Source organism: Anser cygnoides, chromosome 1 (assembly GCF_040182565.1).
Source record: "Anser cygnoides isolate HZ-2024a breed goose chromosome 1, Taihu_goose_T2T_genome, whole genome shotgun sequence".
Classification (NCBI taxonomy): Eukaryota; Metazoa; Chordata; class Aves; order Anseriformes; family Anatidae; genus Anser; species Anser cygnoides.
This window is the reverse complement of record NC_089873.1, coordinates 75,065,229-75,086,174: the sequence shown is the minus strand read 5'-3', so window position 1 is coordinate 75,086,174 and position 20,946 is coordinate 75,065,229. Positions and strand designations below refer to the sequence as shown.

The following is a 20,946-nucleotide window of genomic DNA, read 5'->3' as shown; positions in this document are numbered from 1 at the left end:
CAGTTTGGAAAACATTTCCCAGTTAATCAGGCTTGCAGCTTGAAATTGCACCAAGACCAAGCTCTACTTAATCCTTCACAGAAAGGTTCACATAACCAAGTTAATCATCTGCACTGGAACTGTATTCTAATGTCATAAACCTTGTCACAAAGGAGCTCTTCAAATGAAAACTATAGCCAACTGTGCACAGAGATGAGACCAAAGCTCACCTGAAGAAGTAGTAATTTTTTCAGGGAAGCCAAGAGGCAGCAATTAGAACTTAAACATCACAGTTTCCTTCTTTGCAGGGCAGTCACTTGATAATTTATAAAGGTAAAAGTTGCAAAAAGCACACATCTAAGAATCACTGATGCATATCAAAGTGTAAGTGGATCTGTTTATCTACTAGAAAAATATTTGTGATCTTCAATTGGATGAAGCAAGTCATAAAGAAATCCAGGGAGCACTGTTTATTAAGTAAGCGGAAAGCAAAACTGTATAGGAATGAAGACAAATATGACTGTTAGTGTTTATAACCCAACAAGCTATGAGAAGAATCAAAACAGCAGCTTATGTGATGGCAATACATAGATTTCTAAACTAAAGATCTCTGACCAACTGCTAAATGCCTGCAACACAAAATAAACTGATGCACTTAAGAAGAGACCTGTGGGGATATCAGCTCAATGAACTTGAAACAAGCTGATAATAAAGTGCTGTCTCAATTGCAGCCATATAACACCATCAGTTCAGACGAATATCCATGTGAATGGCTAACAAAGCATTCGCAATTAAAGTCATACATTTAAAATCTTGATAGTTGAATGGTATGACTACCCCCACGGACTTTTTTTTTTTTTGAAAGGCAGTATTTCAATTAAAAAGGCAGCTCTGCCACAGAAGTAGGTATGCAAGCTTTCAAAGCCAAACAGAGACCAAAGGTGTTGCCAGTTAACCTGAGGTGTTTGAGTTCTGTTATTTGTCTAACAGGTGGAGGAAGGCAACAGCCAACTAAATTCAGCCTTACACAGCATACCAGCACGTTAGTGGGTATCTGAAACTACTCACAGATCACAAACATCAGTACCACTAGGAACATAAGTGAAAACTTCCATCTTTGTCTCAAAACAAGGGAATAGCATCCCAATTATCTAGGTTTTCTCCAGAGTCAGGCCTCTTATCGCACAAATAAGCTATTAGCTCACTAGAAACCAGTATTTCCAAAAAGAAGAGATAAAAACAGAATGGGGAGCCAGCTGAGACGTGTATGCCTCCTACAGCATATCTCCTGGCTACATAGGCTGGTCTTTCAGCATGGGAGGAAGTTTCTTGCAAAGAGGTAGACAAAGGAAAATGTATGTGCATGTCTTTGTATTTAAGAAATAAAATGCAGTGTGAGAAGTCTAAAAGCCACTTGGTTTTATTACAAGAAGTTTCATAGTGGGCATTACAACAAAAGCGTTTCCACTAAAATGGATGTATCAACCTGTCAACACTACACCAGTGCACCAAAATAGCCTTCTACTTTTTATCCACCATCCATGGTATTTCAATTTGCCTCTGTAGTTGGAGCATGAAAAACATTCTGGAATGGTTTGTTGTACTCTAAAGAAAAAAAATAAATAATGAACCTTTAGTATTTATATTATACAACATACTGATGTCACACATTCTTACCACAAAAAGCCAAACTGCAGGCTTTTTGGCCTTCAATAAAATTTATTCTTGAAAACAAAAACTCTTTGTATATTCTGTATAATTCATATTGTTCTGTCATGCAAATCCATAATTCATGCTGTTCATTCATATGAAAATAAACATGTTTATTCTTCCATTGACTCAATGCTATAAGGAAATTAATGCAACCTAAAGCTACCCAAAATATAACTAAAAAAGTGAATAGTCAATGCTTCAGAACTTTCTTACTGGAAAAAGGTAATTGGATAATTAAGGAAAGCTGTTTTTCATCAGGAAAATCAGCAGTGTTGCCATACAAAATGTCTACTGGTACAAATACATTAATATTTTCTCCACTTGCAAACCTGATTCAATTTGAAAGTGTGCATCCAGATTATTTCCAAATATTTAGGTGCTGACTACAGACTGCTTAACAACCTCAAGTGGTACTCTCTATTTTATTTTTTTAGCTACACACAGGCTAAAAACCTATCCAGTTGCTTCAGCACTCCATGACCAACTGATAACTTAGGTCTCAAGCTTGACAATCAAGTACTACAGAAATACATGATAATTACAGCAGTGTTAACAGGTCAGTGTAAGCACACCTTAAGCACACCTTCTTTCCCTTATGTAAATACAGTTCTGTCACGATACTGCAGTATACAAGTACCAATGCAGTTTGATTTATTCAGGCTTTGCTAAGTGAGAGCTAGATTCGAAAAAAAAATCAAAGATCCTACTTTTCTCAATGGACTTGGACCTTTTTGACGTGTCACCTTTAAAAAATAAACTTTTTAAAGATAAAAAATGGTTCCTCTATTAACTACAAACAGAGTAACTTCTATTCAAATGCTAGAAGATTTTGCATCTGAAGAACGAGTGCATTATGTTAAAGTGATTTCCCCTCGTTCCCCTTTTGAAAAATTCCTGTAGCATTTTGGGACAATGTATTTTCAAGAATTCATCCTAAGTGACAGGGAATGCTCTTGGATATTAATGTTTTGTTTTGTTTTTATTTTTTTTCCACCAAAGTATTTCTGAAGGGTTTTTAAAATCTGTATATATTCATACTGACTTAACAAGAAAGCCCCCATTCGCATGTAGTAGATCAATTTTCACCCACTGGATTTTGCAAAGTTATTGTTACACTAGACCTTTTGGTCCTGGAGAAGGATTCTGTGTTGGAGAAAGTCAGAATACTCAATGCAAGCAACATGCAGGGGCAGAAATCGGTGCCAAATACTTGGCAACATTCTTGTTTTTTAATTAAATTACAAAAAACTTGCCTCTAGGAGTTTAATGTTACATGTACTTCACAGCACAATGGAAACTGTATTTCAGGCTTTTCTGCTTTAACATTTATCCTTAGTTGTTTGTGCTAAAGTGATTCAAAATCAGTTACCTAATTTTCTTAAATGATTATGGCTAGGAGCAAGCCATAATGCTGGGAACCCATACTCCCCCTCTGAGCAGCGCTACACCTGTACCAATAAGGCTTTGCAGGTGCCCACTCTACTGCAGCTCTGCCCTGTAATTTGCAAAGCAGGAGACACACTACCCTGTATGATTTGATATAATGGGGCCTTGTTTTTCGGCAGATTCTCATGAGATTTGTCATGTTCCACCAGAGTAACTTTTCCTGTTATCCAGACTTTTTCTGAAGTCTGAGAAAGGCACCAGACAGGCTCAGAAAACAGGAGCCAGTCAGAATACTGGGCAGTCCTGAACCTTGACTGATCAGCAAAGCAATGAATTACACTACTGTAATGCATATTATATATTCAGTGTAATAAAAACTTTTAATTTTGCTGAGTTTATGAAGATGTGTCCACTTACCAGCTGCTTGATCACTTGGAATCTCCATGAACTAAGCTAGAAATCATGGTACATTGTCACAAGCTGCTAGATATGACAAGCCAAGTTTTCAAACCTACTGAAAATATTTTAGAATTTACTCCGAAAACCTTTTTACGATCTTTCAATAGTATCACCTAATAACTATGTTGAAATATAGTGCACTACATAACAGAAAACAAAACAGTAATATGAGATAGGATATCAATAAAAATGAGTAGTGAGAAGATGGACCAATGAGCAAGGAAGTCTTAGCAATATGATGCATAATGAAAATGATGCTGCACATATAAACCAAGTTTACACAACACATAGACTAGTTTCCAACTGAACAAGTATCTATCTTCAGGTGATAAAAGCACATTTCTTTTAGATGTTTAGGAAAATGTACTTAGTTAAAAGTGTTAGCACTTATTTACTATTGATAAGTGAACTATGAGGTACAGGGAAACTGTTTTTGAACACTGTAATGGTTCAAAGAATTTTCTGCCCTAAATACACTTTGAAACCAGGACCAGTTGTGCAGGATGAAAATTCGAAGCCTGTTCCAATTCTTGTAAAAATCAATGCAGCCGAAAGACTTAAAATATCAACAGTAGTATTTTGTATTTCCATAGTAATCACCATAATATACTTCAACATTTAGCTATGTTTTAAATTGTCACTTTACAGACTATCTAAACGGAACAATTCCTATAGCACTGGAAACACTTTCAGAGTTTTGTTATCCGGTATTTCAGATCCAAATGACTCTGCTAACATCTGCTTCATTTTGGCATGCATCTTTTTAATCAGTACCATGCAACAGGCACCTGTGTGATTTTCACTGACTCATCTCTCATTTCCACAATATCCCATCTGCAAAGAATACTGTTAACAGCTATAACCAACCAAATAGAACAAGACACAGAATGTAAGACACTTAAAAGGAATAAACCAAATACTCGAGTATTATACTTAATACTTAAGTATTACTTATTAATTAACTAACTACACAATGCTGCACATACCTGTGAAGGTCTTGGATTTTCTACACACTAGAGCTCTATTGTCTCAGCTTGCTTTGCTTGTCCAAGATCAACTTCTTCAAAAAGATGGACTGAGTATTTATCCAGTATTAGATATTAAGAAGAGAGGGATACTGGGAGTAAGTCCTCTGGGTAAGCTTACATTATGTGAAGTAGAGACTGTCTACTATCTCATCATGATGGACTGACTACCTGTGACCATTGCTCTTGCTCCCCATCTCTAGACCCAGTTATTTCTGGTGCTCTTGTGGGAAGAACTGCTGTGCTCCATGCTTCAATTCTGAAATCAAGTACATAATAGTATTCTGAGAAGGAAAACAAAAATAAAACAAAAAACACACATGCAACAAAAAAAATACATTAGGACAAGAAATCTGTTCTGCTGTATATTTGATGCCTCTAGTAGAAGAAAGGTAAGTTAGGGATTCCTAAGCAGAAATCCCTCGGCAGATATTTAAACTGCTGGGATGCATCTCACCTATCTTTATAAAATGTTCTGCAGAACACAGATCTAGATCTATATTCAATTAATGGAGAAGAAAGCATTTTCAGCATGCAAATCAATATCAACATCTCTATTTGGAAGATATGGAACATGCTGTTGACTCCACTGAATGATGTCAGATGGAGAGAACTCCACTGTGCATGAATACATCCAGTTTAACGAATCACATCCTACCTACTAGCACCAAGAACCAACAAGTGTATGACAGGTTTAGAAAACCTCATTTCTGAAAGTACTTGATTGCCTTCTAAGTATTTTTAGTTCAATCCAGCAGATGGGACCAACTATAGAACATCCTAACAGATAAGTAAGGAATACTGCACAGACACCAGGCTGTAACTACAATATACAACAGGAAACCAAGAAAGACCACAGGAAGATGAAGGCTTGACCATTTGTAAATAAATGAGGATTTGTCAAGTGAAGCAAAGCTAAACACATGGTGGACAACCACATACAATTTGCAAAGAACCCAAGCTACTACAAGCAAAAGAATTCTGATACAGAAAGCTGCCCAAGGGCCTGTGATGAACTGATAACAATATATCTTCTTGCCTTATGAAGAAAGGATGCCGTGACTACAAGGGGATTGTCACTTATCAAGAGTATATAAAGCACCAGAACATGCATAACGTGAATGATAATCATACCAGTAATGTAATTAATTCAAAAGTATTCTAAGAGTCACAGACAAGGTTTTAGCAGAAGATAAACACGACAATCAGCCTGAAATTAAATGGGCTACTAACTACTGCTGTATTTGAAACATATGTAAAAGTTGTCATGGTTAGCCAAATCATGATATCAAAGCTTTCAAATAGTCTTCAAGAAAGGAAGTTGAGGTTCAAGAGTACTTTTCTATGGGAAAACATAGAATAAAATGCTTACATGGATAAATTGAGAAAGGTACAATTGATAATAATATGGTGGAGGAAGAATTACCCATCACTGAGCTTTACCACACTGCTCACTAGACAGGCCATTTCTGTGCATCTAAAACTGCTAATGAAGGATCCAAAACCACTGTTAATGTGATACAGGGAAGGACAGGAGAGTGCTCAGGAAGTTCAAGCACTCCGCAGCCCATGCCTTAAGACACAGATCTCAAAATAGGTCTTTTGTTGTTTGGCTGTTGGTTTAACAGATATTAAATAAATACACCTGCAGTAGAAAACAAGGTAGAACTTAGACATTGGGTAAGAAAAACCAATCAAATACATAAAAAGAGAAAGAGGAGAGAGATCTCGGGAGACAAATGATTTCAAGTATTTCCTATGCCTTAGGCAGTCCAACCTGCCATCTTCTTAAAGCTCTTAGAAAAACAGAATCTTTATGCCTTCTTGGTACCCCCATGAGGGAATGTTTTCTGTTGCTAGATCAGAGAAAAAAAAAAAAAAAAGAAGAACCACCATGACCACAGCACAAAGACTGCTTGAATATTTCTGCTGCTAACCAATCAAGCATCTGACTGTTGATATGCTGTTTTTCTGATGTAACAGATTTCTGGTAGAGTCCAACCTTAGTCCCTTTCTTTGTGACTCCAGGTCTTTTTTATTCTCCCTCTCAACCACCTACCTATCTCTTGCAATTGCATGTTCTCCAGCTGTTGCCCTTGATCCCGAAATTAGTAAGGCAGGCTTTGCACAATCCTGTTGTCACTCCTCCTTCACAACCTCATTTGGCTGTCAAGTCTTGCCCATTAACTCCTCCAAAGACTGTGGCAGAAGGGCAACAAATATGCAGGCTTAGTATGAGAATTTCTTGACCAGATTTATTTTATAGAACTTAGGAGTTCCAGCTCCACAAAATGGCATCAAGCCCTGAGACATACACTCCCTTATACGGAGCTGACTGCCTCTTCAAAGTATCCATGGCTAGGCAGAACACTTCCTTGCCTTCACCCAGAAATCATTCACATAGAGTCCACCACTCATGATACCAAGTCACTGGGGGATAAAATAGCAAATGAATTTCATGACAGTAAATGCAAAGCAATGCAGGGTTGAAACCTCCTCCCAACACTAGCTTTACACAGTGGTGGCCTCCAGCATAGCTACTGCATCTTAGAAAGGAAATATGAAGTCTGAAATAAATAATCTTATGCAAGTCAAATAATTCTACACAAACAGTGATTCTGTTCTCAGTAGCAGTCAGAAAGCAGACAATTTTAGAAGCTGCTGGGAAAAGAAAAAAAGAAAAGCTCATTATGTCATGGTATAAATTTATAGTTCATCTACGTATGTAGAGCTGGAAGGGGAACAGGAGAGAACGAGGACAGTAAAAGGTGTAAAAAATTTTCTGTACACATGTAATTAAATGGACTAGGAAGATTCAGCTGTGAAGGGAACTCATAAAGGTCTATAAAACCTACAACTGCCATGGGCAAGCTGAATAGGCAATAGCCATGCACCGCTTCTCATAATACAAGAACTGTAAGCCAAACAGTATTGTCAGACAGCAGTTCTAAAATAAACAAAAAGAGGTGTTTGCTTTTTTCCCCACACAACATGCAGTTTAACTGGATTTTGTAGATGACAACAGCTTATATTCTAAAAACTATTAAACAAATTTCCTCGGTAAAGCATCCACCAACAGCTATTAAACTCTAAGCTATGATCTCTAATGCAAAAAGGTACCTGTAATGCAGATGGCCAGAAGCTGGGAGAGTGTATCTATCTGTGGAAATGTCTGCTTTACATCATGTGATATCTACTCCAGCCAGCATCAGAGCTATGACAAGCTAGATGGATGTTTAATCTGACCCAAAATATCCATTCTTACATTTCTTTTCTGTGTCATCTACCCTATCCAAAAAAGCCACATAAAAGTCCAGTCCCCTCACCCTGTTCGCCATCCTTACAGAATGCCTACAAAAAACAAAACAAAACAAACAAACAAAAAAAGCATTACTCTGAAAGAATAGATTACGAGTTCAAAGTCATCTTTGACATGGTCCCAAAGATGCTGGTTTTCTGAAACCTCTTGGTACCAACGAAGTTGCAACCCAGGGTCAGAGCATGCAAGAGAACTCTTCAAACAGACTTTTACATCTAGAAAGTAGATTTTTTAGTAGTGATTTTTTAGAAACTTACTGTGTGTATAGGCAACTACTATCTAGATAATCAACTTAAAATTGCCCTATACCCTACACAGGGTACACAGCAGGCAAAAACTTCAGCAGACTCCTGTGAAGTGGTCATCTTGTACATTGCTTAGTTGTTAGCCTCTGCAGGAAAAACAAACAAACAAACAAACAGACTTGTGCAGTCCTTAACTTGCTTCTAAGAAAACAGCTGATCCCTTTTGTGATCGTAAGGAGACAGAAATGAGAATCTTTCCATGGTCTTTTGTTGTTTCCAATCTAAACCTCATATATCTATATCTATCTATATATATATATATTTATGCCTTACTGATCAGCTGTGTGTTTTGGGGGTTCTACTTTCTAATGCATTATTTATTTAATGACAGTGGGACTTCACCACTTCTGGCTTAAAGAAGCATATTCTTCAGACATTATTTCAGCCTTCTAATGGGAAAGATCCACAGCTAATTACTCAGACCATTACATTTTCAGAGATCCTTCACTCTTGTGATAGAACAAACTTCAGCATTGCTTAGCTGCTTATTTACTGATGTATTTTAATGCACTGACAGTCTTGCTGGAAAGTCTGGATTCCTTTCAGAGGTGGAGGACAGCCTGAGTTTCTGCCATCCCAATGAATTTCAGTTACATCCATCACCAATAAATGGTTCAAAATCCAGGCTCTGCATTTGTTGTATCATTACATTTGTTAGCAGTAATGAGCTGTGCAACAGATGGCTTACTTTATTGGGTCTGCTTTGTTACTAATAGCTAGGCAATTTAATTTAGGTGACATCCTCTTCCAGGCCCACTAACCCTCAAAAGGAAAAAAACCTTCATACTCATGGATTGCATTCAGATTGGATATATAAACTACATGTGAGATAATGCCACCATAGCACCCAATTATTATCTATCAAAAATGTTTTTACAGTTCATACTAACAGCACTTTTTTTGAATTGGATAAAAAAGTTTGTGATTCTACGGCAAGCATAGCCAACATGGGTATAAGATTCAAATTACAAAGTTCTTTATGGATCGCATCTTAGATTTGCTTTCAAGAAAAGGATATGTGTAATCTACTGTCTTAAAATGAGCTCTTTCCACCCTCCCTTCACCTCTCCCCCAATTCATGGTTTCTTACAGTCTTCACAAACTCTGAGTCTTTCTGGCTTCTCAGTCATGGAAAATACTCTTGTGCAAGAAGACAGGACTTCTGTTCCAGAAAAGAGGACTTGCTGTAATGACAACTCTGGAACCAGTCTGGTTGTACCATGTGCTCAGGATCTCAATTCACAAGAAAACATTTATTTTTTTTTGGGGGGGGGCGGGGGGGGGAAGGAAGGCATTCTGTGCCACATATAAATTCTCCAGTATAAGGCTATGCAACCAACTGGTTTTTGTTGTTTTGGCAGCTAAGTTGGAAAAAAATAGAGAAGACATTCATGGTGATATGGGATAAACAGTTGTTTGGTTTTGGTGCTTTAAACTAAAACAACCAGAACATTTACTTCATACCAGACAGAAAGGAAAAGCAAAGGAAATAGAAATTTGGCTCACAAAACAGGAAAAAGATTTTCCTTGTTCTAATCAGTATTGCATAAAACCAAAATCACCGCCACTTTTCCTAATACAATTACCTGGGCTAGATACAAAGAGAAAGAAGGCACAATGAATGATTTTTGAGACAGAAGTTGAGCAAATTTTGGAAGCTTGTAGGCAGCTGCTGGACACCATAACTTTATTTGCCAAGCCCATGCCATCAGTTTGCTGCAAAACACAGTCACGACTGACTTTGGACATTAAAACAAATGGCAAGAATCCCATTACTCTCCACCATGTGGCTGCCTAAACCCACCTGAAGAGGGATAGGTGAGATAACTTAGAAGGCAGAAGGAACAGAAAAGGAAGAGAAAGTTCAGCTTTGATTGTGAGAAGTGACAACAGTTTCATTTGCATTATTTAAATGTTACACACTGCTTTTAATTGTTTGGTGTAGATAAATATATTACGCAGAAAGTTGCAAAAGCAACTCTTGCTTTTAATGCCTAATTATCAAAACAGACACCGATATAAACACAGCCTGCTTAAGAAAGGTGCCGACTTCACTGAGAATATTGCTCCTCTTACCTCTCCTTAAGAAGCACCTAGCACCAAGAGTCTTCATTAAGACATCTGGATTCATGTTCATGACACTGCCAATCTTCCACTGCAGTCCAATGTCAGAAGATGTAGGGAGAGGGTAGGAGGAGTTGAGAAATAGTTATTATAAGGGTTACAAACTCTGGATCAAAATTTGCCATAAGCAGTAACCTTGTTGTACCTCTCATATTATCACTGAGAGATTAGAGCAATTACAAAATTACAAAATGAACAGACGTTATGCAAATTCATTTTAATGAAAGCTATGCATGTATGCCTATATGTGTCCATGTGGATATGTATTAATTTCTCTTATGTGTAACAGATTCTAGGAAAAAAAAAGGAAGGAGGCTTCGAACTACAGCCTTAGGGCTTAAAGTGACTAATGACGGATAGAACTTTCCCTGCTATGAATGTGTCACTATGAGAAAGAAGACAGAGACTCTCTAACAAAGACAATTACTAAACTGCACAGCTCTCTGCCAAGAATGACCCAAAAGCGTGGGAGGCTAGTGATAAAGAGTAGAAAGGCAAGGAAGTATTATTACTGCCAGTTCCCTTCCTCTTAAATTTTACATTGTTATATTTAGATTGCTGGCCAGGAGTGCATCCTGACTCCTGCATAGGGGACTCACAAGGGTTTCCTTTGTGTTCAGAATTGCATCCCTCACAGATACAGGGCTTGACCCTGCTTCCATTCAAATAAATAGGAATGTGTCCATGGACTTATAAAATTATAATGTATGTCTTGAAACATTTACTTCAAATTAAAGAAAAGTTTGAGCATTCGAACATTAATAAGATCCCCCCTACATTCTCAAGGCTGAACAGACCCAGGTCTCTCAGCCTTTCTTCATAGGGGAGGTGCTCCAGGCCCCGTATCATCTTTGTTGCCTTCTGCTGGACTCTTTCGAGAAGATCCCTGTCTTTTTTGTACCGGGGAGCCCAGAACTGGACACAGTACTCCAGGTGAGGCCTGACCAGGGCAGAGTAGAGGGGGAGGATCGCCTCCCTTGACCTGCTGGCCACGCTCCTTTTAATGCACACCAGGATCCCATTGGCCTTCTTGGCCACCAGGGCACACTGTTGGCTCATGGTCAACCTGTCGTCCACCAGGACCCCCAGGTCCTTCTCCGCAGAGCTCCTCTCCAGCAGGTCATCCCCCAGCCTGTACTGGATACATGCGGTTGTTCCTTCCCAGGTGCAGGACTCTGCACTTGCTCTTTTAAACTTCATTTGGTTTCTTCCTGAACTTCATTTGGTTTCTTCCTTAAATATGCTGACCATACAGCGATTTATACACCTTGCCACTTTTCTAGCAATAGAACAACTTGAAAGCTGTCACAAAACACAGATTGGAAGCAGAAGAGCACCAAGCCCAAAGGAACCTTTCCATTTGCCATGAGTCCTGGAAGGGTGACAGGGCAGGATGTGACCCAGTAACCATTGCACTGGCAAATGCCCCTGCACTGCTTACATGGCTACTGAGTTGCTTCACATGGGAATTCACAGATTTACCCAAACAGAGATGAGAGCCTGCAACAAAAAGCGATAATTAACAGTCTCTGACTTGTGTGTATAGAATCTCCTTGCATAGTTGGATTCAGTGATTGTTTATTCTCTGGCTAGAATCCAGCTTCCTAAATCACTGCCAATAGTATTTCTAAATATGAAAATTCAGCAATATGTTAATCAGGGAAATGCTGCTGTGTCACCATACTTTGCAACAGGATTGCAATGAATTACTCTTAAACTGTACACAATCAAAAAAGATAACAAGCATGATTATACCGAACTTACTTCACAAACACGTTTACACTATTGAGAACAGTCATGGACTAATTCCTCTCATGACTTTTCAATTCTAGCCCAATCTGTCAGTGAGCAAAAAGCCACATACGCATGTCAGAGCTTCTCTACCTCCATCTGTATAAAGAGAATTTATTTCAGGTGCAACTGAACACACTGCATTTAGAAGAATGAGCCTTAACATTTTTCACAAAACAGCATGAAGACTGTCCTGTAAAGATGTCATTGTTCTGCTTCCATTCACGCATGCTTGACTTTTTCATCATTTTGAATAGCTTAAGTTCTTCATGAAGCTTCATTGCTTCCACTGACACCACGTCTGCCTTTAGTTTTACGTTGTCTTTTATGGCTTTAGAGTAAATCAAACAGCTTTGTATTGAATTTCTGCATTTGGGGATATTTCATGTGAGTAACTTCTCATTTGGTCTACTCTGGAAGCTTTCTGTCCACATTACATGCCATGGTTATACTGAAAAGACAAGACAGGAACAAAAAAAACAAATCTCAGCTGTGTAAGAAAATGTCAGTACTTTGGATATTAATTTTTTTTGAAGATTCATATTTGCTATTTAAGATAAAGCATCTGAAGAGAACAGAATTTCCCTGGAAAAGTTTACCACTGTAGAATTTTTCCTATGTTTTTGAATGGCAAGATGAACCACCTGGGAAGTGACATAATGGGAAAAAATGTCAGCTACACACTTTCTAAGACAGTTTTTTTCTTTTTTTTTTTTTATGTTTAAGAATTGTTGGGCAGAGGAGTATGTTGATGGTGGATGCTGTCAGGATTCCACAGGAAAAAAAAGAAAAATGGATGCAATCTCCCAAACTCTCATCACATAAAGCAAACCAGTACAAGATGGGAGATTACCAGGTGAAGCATGGTTACCAAAGGAAGTGGTGTTCCAATTACCATAGGCTGAAAATTATGTGGAAAAATCAGCCCTGGCACTCTCATATTTGGGAATGCTACACAGATGACAAATGCACAATGTATACGACTCAAGCGACTACCTCCCTGCCCCCTCCTTGCACCTCAAAAGCTTTGTAACAGTAGCTCTCTATGGGCAAAAATAGTGAAATACAGGGACTTTGGAAAGCAAGCGCAGAGCTGCAGAGATCTACAAAATACATTCCTGGAACAGCCTACTTCCAACAGGCTCTATCTAGGTACTTCACTTGAACTTCTTTTAGAGAAAAAGCCTGTAATTGAAAAAGTTCCTCTGTTAAGGGAACCACAGGAACATCTACATGGTAATCACCAAGGGGAAAAAAAGTACAAAACTAAAAATAATACCCAGGGTATATAATATATACCCAGGGTATATAGAAAAATCAAATTGTTCTAGTTAGGAGTCAGTCTTTCTAAAGTATCACAATTCCCAGCAACAGGACGCAATCTGAAGTTTTCTGTGATAACTTCCAACTGTATCCTCATCAGCGTGGGAAAGGGCCTTTTGTTTCTCCAGGTGAATTGAAATCCCTCTGCCTTTTCTGCTTGAGGCAGTGAATCCTTTGTGTAATAGTTACTAAGTCACACTTCACTACTTCCAGACTATAGTAGGATTGGAATTCTAAGGGACTGAATAGTGCCCATTAGAATAAGTAGGATTTTATCAATGACATGATCAAGCCTCAATTGCTTCTCAGAGCAGGCAGAGCTGGCAATCCTCCACAGTCCTTCCAGGAATGCCCTGAGGTTTGTTGTTTGCAGTCCTCTGTCTGCAAGCATGTTACTGTTGAGAGGTTTGAGGCATAGAACAATGCCGGATGTTTGGTGTAGTGTTACAGTCCGGTTCTTTATTAGGAAGTTTCTTTCTAGCTACTGAAGTATGTTTAGGAACACAATTTGCTCCTGTGGCAATCTGCAAGAATTTTGCCCTTGACTCCGAATAGAGCAGGAACAGACTCCCTGTCTGCAACATCAGACATCCCAGCATTAAGTGACAAAATCGTGTGGGCCTGCTAAGCTTCACTAGAGTGAAAAGGTCAGCCCACAAATCAAGAGCCTCAAAGGGAGAAGCATGCAGATTGTTGCTGGGGCTGCTGCACATGCAGAGGCTAAGTCCCTCCCTGCCTTATCCCCAGAGAACATCACAGAACAGTACCTTAGCTTACACCCTGCGCAGACAGCCTGGCAGACCCACCAAGTAGTGTGCTCAGAGTGTATCTCTTGCTACTGAAAAAGCCTAGGCAAATCAGTCTTACCATAAAACAGTGTAATACTAGCCAGATGAAGGTAAGGCAGTTCAGATGTAGCATCAGCATCAAAAGGTTGAGATACCATCTGAACTCATATAAGTACTCAATGGCTCCTCTCTGTAGGCTTTATATACAGGCAAGGGATACTGAACCGTAAAATAGGGAACACTCTCTGTTTTGCTTGCTGTGTATCAGTTTCTTGGGGGTGTGTGGAGTTCATCTTCTTCACTTCTGTTTTGGTGAGCAGTGTTATGTGCGCCTAGGGTACCAATAAAAGCAGAAATCCTCTATCACAGGAACTGCTAATAGAGAAATCTGCCTACATTTTTCCCCACCATAATCAAAAAAAGAAAAAAAAACAGAGTTAAAGCACTGGAAGAAAAAATTAACTGCTCCAAAGGTAGCACTATGCTGCTTTTAGATCTTCAAGATGGCAGAGGCTTCTGAAGGCTGTTGGATATTACCTGGACCACAAAGCAAAGACACAATATGGCACAGATAAACAGTTTGTCTGTTTCTTGTCTTTTGCCCCTCTCTCTAGAGAAGTCAGTCCCTCTGAATTGAAATTACACCACAGACATTTCCAGTCACCAGAGGATGAACTCTTTATAATTGAAGCTACGTAAGGCACAGAGATAATGAAGACTTCGTACTGGGGAACCCACAGAGGCCAGCAAATAGCTTTGTCTTTGTTTTCAGAGCCTTTGAAAGGAATCCTTTTGTTCAGTATTTCTGAAGCAGTAAAGCAGTCTGGTCTGCTCCCTCTCAGATTTGATCCAAACTTCTGTGATTTGGCTTCTGCCTTTACTGGGCTTCTGGTGACTATTAACACCACTGTTTCTACCCAAGTTGCCAATATCTAGATAAATCTTTTGAAATGTCTGTCTTCACAGAGTGCCATATTTTTTCTTGCATTTTTAAGTCCTTATAAGCTTCCACGCATTCTTTTCCTTCATGCAGGAGGCCATACCATGTTCAGCAGGACTTTGTGAGAAGAAAGATTTGCTTTGCTCTTCAGACTTCCTATAGTCTGTATTGCAGAGATGTACAAATCGATCACTGGCTGGGCCCTACAACTGACTCCACTATTAGTCTGAGCAGTAAGATGATTTGAAAGTAACAAATTTGAGCTGGTGTCTCCTTTCATCCCTCTATTTTGTAAGTAGGAAACAGATCCAGGTCCAAAATTTCCAAACTCACCAGTGAATTTGTGCATGTCAACTTGCAGGTGTGCAACATCAGACATTTTAGAGACCTGGGCTTTTCCGCCTCCAGGTACATTTAAAAAAAAAATAAATCTTTGAGTTGTGTCAAATTCAGGCCCTAAAATTCTAAGTCACTTTGAAATCATTGTACAGAGTTGATTAAAAATAAGGCAAGTAAATGAAAGGATGGAAAAGAGGTTTCTGGATCTTCCCACGTAAGAGATCTCATCTGTAAGAGGAATAAAATACCTCAAACAGAAGAGCTTTATTTCACCTTCCAGTAATATGCAAAAATACTTTTTTAATCAGGATTTATCTGTCAAAGTAAGATAAAGCACAGAATGCAAGTCTACCATATAAAGCAGAAAAGTGGACAGTTTAATAAAAATCTGTTTTTCATCTGTAACCTTTCCTAGGAAAGAACCTTGCCTCGATCTAAAAGCCTCGTTTATCAGAAATCACCACTATCCATTTATAGGGTGATTTTGAAAAGTAAGACCAAACAAAAAACCATAGCTGGACTTACCACCAAGTACATCATATTTTGAAGTGTAAACATTTTTATAGTAGTTTATCACAAGCATAATTAAGCTCCTAGCTGGAACAATACAGAAACAGCTCTCACACCTTCCTAATGTCATTACTTACTGCTGCCAAATGTAGCTGCGTGCTTTATAAGATCAAAAAGGGTACTTGGAAACTCATCTGCCTTTCTCCTACCTACAAACACAAGAAAAGGAGAAAGAACAAATAAGTAGTTAAAAAAAAAAATTCCACTTTGTTTCTTTAGTGCTGGTTTGTGCCACTGACAAGCTCCTTCCCACTAACAGCACATTTTAAATTCATGATTACTCTATTTTTACATACAGCATATTAGTACACTCACCCTGACAGCAAGCATACGTGTTCAGGAAAAGCAGGAATGAGACATAATTTATTTTCTAGCCCTTGAAGGATAGATATGTGAACTTTTTCTCTAAGAGTCTTCTTTAAATATATTTAGCAAAATAAATTTTAAGGTACTAGCATTAGAAGCAATTCCTCCATTACCTCTTCACACTGATCTATAACAATCTTACTGCCTCTCAGACAGTGGCTAGAGATCATGCTAAGACCACAGTGACTGATACAGAAAAAATGCTGGCTATCATTTCTTGTTATTGTACCACAGTAGCATTTTGCTGCTCCAGCAGAGATCTCTCTGGGCACAACAGATTTTACACTGAAGATCCTACACTCCAAATAAACAAGACTGAATGATGAATAGGAGGATGACAAATGGGGGAATGATGAAATACAGAGGTAAAGCAACTTGTCCAAAGTAGATCTGTTACAGAGAAAGGAGCTCAGCCATCTCCACTAAATACTGGTCTTGCACATTATTCACCAAACCACCTGAGGGACTTCCAACACCAGAGAAACAAACAACACTTAAGTCTACTTCTACATGCCACCGAAGTTTAAGCAATACGTGGCTTGAGCAACACGTAGCTTCTTGAATATAAACACTGCCAGAAGCATTTTTGTTTTAGAAAAAAAGTGTACATTATATCAAAGTTATGTTGGTATAGTACTAAGTAAAATATAGCATAAACCCATATCATTCATACCTATGGATTTAGCCTTCATGTTTGCTTTTTTCTCTACTCCCTCAAACAGAACACCTTTATCAGTAGCAGCTCATACACTTAGGAATCTATTTACAAACCTAAGCAAATAATGTTCTGAAAAACAACTCTAAATACAGGCTTTTTATGAAATACCTTTCATAAGAGAGCCCTGCTATCAATATTAAAAAATGAAATTAAGACCGACCCCTCCCCCCCCAGCAACTAGCGTCAGAGAATTGAATTGGAATATCTGTTGTCCTTACTACCACAAGTAACAGATTGAACTTTGCAGAGGACATAAAGCACAGAATAAAGCCCAGTTCACTTTCTGTCTACCTATATAGACTGTGCAGCACTAAGTAGTACAAATTTAGTAATTCAGTATAAGAACATAATTCAATGACATCCAAAGGAGATGAGATATTAAGGTATCATTTCTTTTTCTTTCTTTGCATAGGGTTGTCATACATTTGCTTCACTAAGGCTGGTAACGGTCAGAAGGTCCTCAATTCCCAAGAAATATTTTCAGGCAGATGTTTCACTACTGAGCTGCTAAAAAGACCAGAATACAAAAGGTAAGGTCACAGGCTTTGATTCCTTAGAATGCTTAAATAAATGCTTGAAGCACAATTTGTCTACTGATATTAGAGAACACTAATGCATTTGGAATGAGGCATATATGTTTTAGCACTTTGCTCAGCTCAGCTTGGGATAGACTCTTCCTCAGAGTAGGAAGGAGATACTTAATTTAAAATAGATATGGTTTGTTCGCTTAAAAAGAGCGTTTAAACAAAGAAGAAAAATGTACGCTTCTTACTAAAGTTCCCCTACTGCTATAACTTTCTACTCATCTTAAGTGTTTATAATTGAACATCAATTAGACAGTATTTGGGTTTCGAACCGCATATTCTAAAACATTTCTTACACACTCCCTTCCAATGCTTCTATACAGAACAATACATATTAAAATGTTTTTTGGAAAACTATGAAAATTGGTAGAACAGTTTCAGATGTTTAACTTGACATACAGTTAAGTTAAAAGTGTGTGCTTGCTCATTCTCTCTCTTTGTCTCTCTCCCTCCCTGCCTCCCTCTCAAAAAAGCTTTTTAAGTCCTTCTCTGGTTGCAATACTAAGGCAAGTGATCAAGACTGTCATTCAATTTTACAGTCTTTTCTTTACTATTGTATAACCTTGCTAGATGTATACTCTTTGTCATAGTAGGCATTCCTACAAATTTAAAACTGCCGAAGAGTCACATTTTTACCTGAATCTGATGGAGTTAATCTGAGAAAGTAGTGACTGTTAGCATAAATAGGATTAGAATTATCGATTTCAGATGGATAACACTACACATTACCTGAAGAGCAAGCAGGACTGTGCTAGGTTGATTAAGACTGAAGCTAAAGAAGGGAATTTTCACCTAGATCATTACAGAAGAGGAACATAAAATATACATTTACTATTCATAACAGAAAACAACACATTCAAATTTAACAGTACTTCATCTCAGAAGAATTGCTTGATTAGCTTGGAACACTTCGCAGGTACGAGCGGGCAATGTTTCCTTTTTGAGACACGGTAGGATATAAAGAAGTTATGAGACCTGTCAAGGTCACACCACAAGAAGGTGACAAAGTTAAACAGTAAGTCACTCCTGACTCCCAGCCCTGTGCTCCACCACACAACTACAGAGAAGGCGACTCCCTGCCTCCAAGAGGGTCCTGTGCTCAGAACCAATAAGTAAAGATAACAAGCATCACACTTGCAGTACTAACATGGCTAAGGAGCACTTGCTTGAGCAAGTGACAGTTCAAACCGTATTTTGGTCCCAGCTTTATGGCCAGAGGAGATAAGCTGGTAAAGGAAAAGGTGAGGAATCTCGTACAACTCTCCACACGAGTCCCATCCGCGCATCGTTAAGGAAGGCAGGCAATTAGCCGGGTGGCAGAGGACCGCTGCACCGGGAGTGCAGGATCGGTCAGGTTTTATTTGCTCGCTTTTCTCCTCGGTGACAAAACACGGCATTAGCACGAACACATTTCACGAAATGGAAAAAAAAAAATAATAAAAAACGGGCAAAGAGACAACCCCGAAGGCTCGGAGGGGTCTCGTTGTCATGGAAACGAGTCACCAACGAGCTTTCTAAGACACGAGTGATTAATACCAGAACCCTGCTTCGATTCGAACCATCGATTCAGAACCCAAACACACACCCCAGCAGCCCGGACGAGCAAGGCAGCCGTCCCGGTGCCGCGCTACCGGGCTGGCAGGAGGCACGCAAAGTTTCCCAAAGGCGAGCTGGCACGGCTCGGCACGGCTCTCCCAGCCCCTTCCCCTCCCCAAGCCCACCTCAGCCCGCTGACCTCTCACCAAGCCGCTGCCGGGCACGGCCGCTTCCCCCAGCAGCCCCCCGGGACTGTGGGTCGAGCCGGGCGGGTGCCTCAGTGCCCAAGGCGGGGGACGAGGCGACGGCCCTGAGGATCCACCACCTCCGTCGCCATCTCCCTGCTCTGCGGCTGCCCCGTCCCCTCCTCTCCCCGCCCGCGTCCCCTCCCTCCCGCTCTGCTCTCCCCGCCCCGGCGAGCCGCTCCCCCTCCACCTGCCGCCGGCTCTCAGGTACCTCCTGGCTCCCTCTGGAGCCCAGCAGCGGCTGCTCCGCGTCAGCCCGCCCCGCTGTCCCTCACGGAAACTTCCCCGCCCGCCTCCCTCCTTCTCCTCCTCTCCTCTGGGGCTGTCGCCAGCGCCTCACGGGAGCCCTGAGGGGGCTGCGGGGCAGGACCGCTCCTCTCAGGGCCCTGGGTAACGGCCGGCCCTGGGGGTTAAACGGCCGGACCTTCGCTCCGGGCTCCCTAGGCAAACGCGGCTCCAAGCGAGGAAGGGAAGGAGGACGTGCGCCGATTTTGGGGCTCAATTGCCTAAAAATGGCAAAACTTCCTCCCCCCCCACCCCCGCGCTCTTGCGCCCGCGATCGCGGAGAAGCAGGCTGCTTTAGGCCGGCGCCCATAAACGATCTCCCTCGTGCGAATTTGTAATAAAAACTATTTTTCATTTACACGTTAATGCGTAAGCCGTGCAAAGCAGGGAGCTCCGCAGACCTTGTCGCAGGAGTGATGACTCATGCCCACCGCATGTATGTTATTTACTGTTTGGGAACACAGCTACATTTAAATAGGCCACTCGGTAACACAACGGTGATGTTGTAACCTGCCTCCCATCACTGGGATTTCACTCCTTGACATGTCTTAAGCAATGGTCTGGCATGGAGGTATGTTTTGAATATTCAAGCAACACTTTTTGCACAGGAGGTGCACATGGAAAGGAGCAATCACAGATGTACTTCTGAAATCAGGAGAGAATATAACTTTACATTACCAAATTTAGCCACTTGTTTAAAATCTGAGTTGAATGATTTCAAACAGAACTCAAGGTCCCCTGTCAGCTTGTGCCGGTTTCTTATGGTAGGATCTCTCATTACACAGCCACATAAAACGAGGCTATACTGTCCCATTGGGACTAATTCTTTTACAGACACCGAATAAAACTTACGACTAGGTGGGCTGCTGTTATTTTTTCGTAAAATAATTACAGAGCACAAGAATTGTGGACCACCAGTTAATCCATTTGTTTTCTTTTTTCCCCCTATATTCTGTAGTATCGCTGATTCCTCAATTTAACTCAACCCTGAAAAGACAAGAGCAACAAGCCATTCAATTTACTTTTTTTTTTTTTTTTTTTTTTTTTTTTTTAAGCAGACAGTTAGAAGGAAGCTCTCCCTACATGGACACAGAAATTTGAAGCCATGCTTGAGAGGGACTTGGGCTTCAGACACTCCTATTTTTTTCTGG

The 20,946-nt window shown here is 39.9% G+C and overlaps 1 protein-coding gene across 33 annotated transcripts in view; it reads right to left on the bottom strand.

Moving 5' to 3' along the window:
- The window catches only part of SHISAL1 (shisa like 1), an 82,620-nt gene extending 62,693 nt beyond the window's left edge, over positions 1-19,927 (bottom strand). For 4 of the 33 annotated variants that reach the window (XR_010832699.1, XR_007160079.2, XR_007160080.2 and 1 more), the window contains exon 1: positions 19,465-19,673. The gene's annotated coding sequence lies outside the window, so the exon portion shown is untranslated. Of the gene's footprint in view, positions 1-10,262; positions 10,342-16,138; positions 16,211-17,568; positions 17,653-18,458; positions 18,522-19,450; positions 19,695-19,721 lie in introns of those variants that run through there. The other 29 variants (XR_007160077.2, XR_007160078.2, XM_067000178.1 and 26 more) reach the window with 24 other exon arrangements.
- Positions 19,928-20,946: the final 1,019 nt, after the last annotated feature.